Raw genomic sequence first — 6000 nt, 5'->3', positions numbered from 1 at the left:
ATTTACTTTATTTCGCTAAGTTAAAAATATGATTTTTAAAATTCGTCGTGAGTTGAAGACTAGGTCTTTGAACCGAAATTGCTTTACCCGAGGGAGGGACGAGAACTTTTATTATCAATCATTTTAATTTTATTGAATTAAAGTATGTCAAAAACATTAAAAAAATCCAAAAATCTTTACTTTTAAAACCGCGCTTTGAATTGACAAATTTTAAAATTTTGTCGAGGGACAGACTAGGACATCGATCCGAAACACCCTCGCTCTTAAAGGAAAACAAAATTTTTATAATTTAATTAATTATATGTTTTATAAAGTATAAGGGTGTTTAAAAAAAAAAACTGAAATCACTGTAGCCGGGCATCCATGCGATCGCATGGAGATCGCATGGGATTCACCCTATACCTCCATGCGATCGCATGGAGGCAAAAATCTGGCCAGACTCAAAACAGCCAGCGAGCTGTGTTCTTTACCACTTCACACACACATACACGAAAAATACCTCAAATCTTCACCAAATTTCATCATTTTTCCACCGTAATTCGTCATTTTTCTTGCTCTAATCATGCCTAGATTCTCATTCTTCAGCAAAATGGTAAAAATTACACCCCTAAACTCTATAAATTCCTAGTTTTTGTGATAATTACCAATTTTTTACCTAATGCAATTTTGTTAATTTCTAGTGTAATTAGTGTTAAATTGTTAGTATTTTATGCATGTATAACCTAGATTGATGCTATTTAACATGATTTGAAGCCAAAAACTTCAAAATTCTTAGAAATCTAGGGTTTGTGTTTTTGAGCAATTTGGGGCTTTTTGATATAAACAGGTAATGGCCGATTTTTGTCATGAATTATTGCTAAATTGAGTAGTGTAACATGTTTAGATAGTTAAATGATCCAAACATTGATCCTAAACATGATTTTTGGAGATTAAAGTGGACTTTTTAAGTCCAAAATTCACGAACTTGATTAATTTGATATATTTGCCATTTGAGACTTGTTTAATTATTAGTAATGACTATTTCGACATGATATTTGAGTTAAATGCCTATGAATTTTGTATACATTTTCATATGTGTTTATTTGAAAAGATAGAATTGTGAAAAATTGTGAAAATGTGTATAAGTTTAATTTTGATTTAACATGTTATAGTGATTGTTTTAAGTTGTTATTTTGCTAACACTAATGCATATTTGGATGCACAAATTTTGTGTTTAATGTGTTTTGCAGAAAGCCGATACTGGAGGTTCAGGAGCATCATCATCTAGACGACCAGCACCAGAACCAGAACCAGAAATGCAACACGAACAAGAACCACAACAACAGCCTGATCAGCACATACCTTATTATGATCCGGTACAGTTTGTTGATGAATTCATAGTATTCCCAATGAGGCAGCCAGTAGAATTCCCAACGATTCTTGAGCACACTCTGCATCCTAATCTGAGATTTGATAGGAGATGGAGAGATTACGAGACATATCAAAGGAACAAATTCAAATTGGTAACAAAAAATGTAGAGGTGCTAAGGGTAATCGATTGGGCCCCTTTGGAAACGGTCCGTCTAGCTGACCGTGTTAGACAGCTTTTAGTTCAAAGGTATGGCAGTTCTTCTTTTATATATTGGGAACGTCTTTTCACCATTCGTAGACCTGTATATAAGGAATGGTGTGTTGAGTTGATGAGTACTGTATCACTTGATACAAATATAGTTAGAATAGATGATAGAAGATTTCTTAGGTTTATCCTTGGCGGTAGGATGTACAGAATGTCCATGCTGGACATGGCCAGGGCCTTACAGATATATACTCCTGGTGAGTTGCTATTACCCGATTGTACAAATTTGATTCATTATGGTGAAAGGGTAGATAGTAACTTTGACGCTGACGCCATTTGGAGGCGTATGTCACATTTTGATGTTTTTACACGAGCAGGAGGAGACTCCTATACACATATTGACAGAGCCGAGCTTCGTATTATTCATAGATTTTTGGCTAACTCGATTACACAGAGAGGTCATAATAAAGAAAAAATTACCTTACATGATTTATTCTACCTAAAGTGTATTCGGGATCCTAGAAGCTTTGTCAATATCCCTTACTGTGTTGCTTTTTATTTATCTAAAATGGTAGAGGGAATGCAGGACGGGAGTATAATAGGAGGAGGTATTTTTGTTACTCTCATTGGAGAGTATTTAGGTGTTGATAGGAACCAATGGTGTCCATTACAGCTTTGTAGAGAACAGGTTGAGCCCTTAGGATTGAAAGTTTATGTGGGTGCTAAGGTATTGAAAAGTAGACGTAACCAGGCAGTACCCTATGAGGGATCTCATCCTCAGGTAGAGAGAGGCTCAGACGAGGAAATGGAGGAGGCGGAAGACATTAGGGATGTCTTTCGAGATGCTATTCTTGACGTCCACGTTCGTGTAGATGAGAAAGCAATGACGAACGCGGCCAGACATAGTATGTATGAGCAGTGGAACTCCGAGCGAGTATACGAGGATTATAGGCGACGCCAACACGATAGCTGGTTAGTTCATCAGCACCAAATCATGAGCCAGCTATCATATCAGGTACCAAATAATTACGTACCTACTCGACCTGCTCATTTTCCGCCACATAGCCCCGATATCCGACCACCCTTTAACCGGTATGACTATAACCAAGCCTATCAAAACACCTATAACCAACAATGGAACCCACCTGACGAGATGAACTGGAACCCATATCCAGACTGATTTAGTTCCATTTGGTTATTTATATGATTTTTATGTTTTTATCTTTTTACTTATTCATGTTTAAACTTATGTTATTGAATATACTTATGTAATCTTTATCATTTTTATTATTATTGTGTACTAATATTTCACATTTAGGATTTGAAAGTGGGATATTAAGTCCCATTTCAAATTGCCATGCATGTTTATATTTGTATGTATGTATATTGTAAATTGTACAAAACAGGGTAAAACAGCGCATTTTCAAAGACTGGCATTAAGTTCAGCAAAAGCTACTAATTTTGACGACAAGATGACAAATAAATGTGATGTAACAACAGACGAAATGAACAAATGATATGCACCATTTATCATTCAGCAACCAAACGCCAATATGTTTGGAAACTTTGGTAAAATTTAATCATTTTTACGCTAATCACCCTCAATAATTTAAATTGTTACTGATTTCTTGCAAATGAGGGCATTGCAAGATCTTAAGTGTGGGAAGGGGTTAAATTCTTTCGGATTTTTAAAATTTTTATCTTAAACACTTGGTTACCATTAAAAATACTAGTAACGTAGTAGTTGTATTAGAATCTAGTGCTCTCTGATGATAAAGAACAGCCATAGTCTTATATACTGACTACCCAATTCTAGTAAAATTTTTCAAAATTTTCAATTAAATGAACTCAAAATCATGTTTATACATATTTATGAACGATAAAACTAGGTGTTAACACCGAAATTATTGTTACCTCAGAAAGGACATAAATTGAGAAACAAACCAAAATGTTAAAATTCATTTAAAATGGAATAGAGGACAATAAAAAGGAAAATAAAAGCCAAGTGTGAGAAAAATTACCAAGTTATCTTAAACATATGTCACATATTTCTGTAACAAATAACTGAAAATACTTTTGCTTTGGACTAAACTAAACTATTTTACCCGATGAAAGAAAAGAATAGATGGATCTACACGATGAATCAATTCCATCATTAAAAGGAAGTAAAGTCTTCCGAAAAAGAAACGCGCTTCTTGATTTAGGTCATGAAGTTGTCGTCCAGACCAGCTGTAGGTTGACGAAAAACTTAGAAAAGTCATCACTAAAATCAGCAGGAAATCCACGGACCTCAGCATTAAATAGGGTCGCCAAGTGGTCAGATTTATCCTAACCATGAGAAGGATTTATCCCGTAAAATGGGGGGCACCGTGCAAATTAGCTGGATAAGGCTAATGAATCAGATCCCCAGAAAGGATAATCTCCTTAAAGATTAAAAATCAGCTTTTAAGCCTGATATCACTCAATCCTAGAGATTGACCTTAAAGATTGAGAATTCAAACTCATGAAATTCAATGATATCTAAACTCGAGCTTGAATGAGAAAATATTTTGATCAAATTATAAACCGATTTGTTTTCTGAAAACCCATTTTCAATGCGTTCATTACCATTGAACTTAAAATCCTAGGAATTCACCTGGAATTCATTAGGTCATCTGAACCAAATCGGGTGTCAACCGTAAGAACGGTGGTTGCATAGCATGGTCAAAGACAGGACCTTGTGCCAGACCAAAAAAATTATAGGATGATCTTTACTATTGCTCCTACAAAGGATAGTAATAGCATCCGACACGTTTTAGACCATGAACAAAAGCATGTCAGGGGACATTGCCTTAACAGTTGCTTGTTCAACGCTTTCCTTTACAGCCGGACGGTAGTTTACCGAAAGGTAATATACGGAGCAAGTATACTGGACGTGTTGCTTTCCTAATACAAGGTTAGCAAGTGGGTGACACAAAACCGCAAGTTTTGAGCTAAAATTTTCAAATCTGAAACCCACTAAACCCACAAAAACAATTTGCAAACACCGGTGAAGGGTTATTCCGGAAAACTTATCTAGGGTAAAAGCTAGAATGAATTTTTAAAAGATCAAATGTTTTCATAAAGATCCAATTTCCTTAATGGATCTAAATTTTTATAGTCATGTGAGACTGTAAACCACATCGTTACTACCATTGTTTATACCGCCGTATAGAAATCACTGATGTACAAAGTGTGAAGAATAAGGAAGTGATTCTAGTATTTCAAGACTATATTGCTTGAGGACAAGCAACACTCAAGTGTGGGAATATTTGATAATGCTAAAAACGAACATATATTTCATAGCATTATCCCTCAAGAAAGACAAGCTTTTAGTTGCAATTGTTCTATTTACAAGTGATATTCGTTTAAATAATAAAAGGTGAAGACAAAAGACAGATTCGACGAATTGAAGACGCAAACGACCAAAAAGCTCAAAAGTACAAAATACAATCAAAGAGGTTCAAATTATTGATGAGAAACGTCTAGAAATTACAAGAGTACAAGATTTAAAAAGCAAAGTACACGATATAAAATAGTACGCAAGGACGTTCGAAAATCCGGAACCGGGACCAGAGTCAACTCTCAACGCTCGACGCAACGGACTAAAAATTACAAGTTAACTATGTATATAAATATAATATAATATATAATTAATTATATAAATTATATATATATTATATTTATATATTAAAACCATCGGCAGACTAGGATCCAAACTTGTGTGAGCTGGTTTTACGAACTCCGCGACTTGCGGAGTTTGTAGTGGAAAAATGGCGCGACTCGCGGAGAGACCCTGGACAAAAATGCCTATAAAAGCCAACGCATTTTGATCGTAAAAAATATCCATATATCATATCTCTCTATATATGTAAACGTGTATATATATATAATTTATATTTTAATTTTAATTCCTAATAATAAGGGTATGTTAGCGAATGTTGTAAGGGTGTAAGTCGAAATTCTGTCCGTGTAACGCTACGCTATTTTTAATCATTGTAAGTTATGTTCAACCTTTTTAATTTAATGTCTCGTAGCTAAGTTATTATTATACTTATTTAATACCGAAGTAATCATGATGTTGGGCTAAATACTAAAATTGGGTAGTTGGGCTTTGTACCATAATTGGGGTTTGGACAAAAGAACGACACTTGTGGAAATTAGACTATGGGCTATTAATGGGCTTTATATTTGTTTAACTAAATGATAGTTTGTTAATTTTAATATAAAGATTTACAATTGGACGTCCCTATAAATAACCATATACACTCGATCGGACACGATGGGCGAGGTATTTATATGTACGAATAATCGTTCATTTAACCGGACACGGGAATGGATTAATAGCCACTAGAATTATTAAAACAGGGGTAAAATTATGTACAAGGACACTTGGCGTAATTGTTAACAAAGTATTAAAACCTTGT

The sequence above is a fragment of the Rutidosis leptorrhynchoides genome, chromosome 6 (assembly GCF_046630445.1).
Source record: "Rutidosis leptorrhynchoides isolate AG116_Rl617_1_P2 chromosome 6, CSIRO_AGI_Rlap_v1, whole genome shotgun sequence".
Classification (NCBI taxonomy): domain Eukaryota; kingdom Viridiplantae; phylum Streptophyta; class Magnoliopsida; order Asterales; family Asteraceae; genus Rutidosis; species Rutidosis leptorrhynchoides.
The sequence above is the reverse complement of the archived record's forward strand: the minus strand, read 5'-3'. Positions refer to the sequence as shown.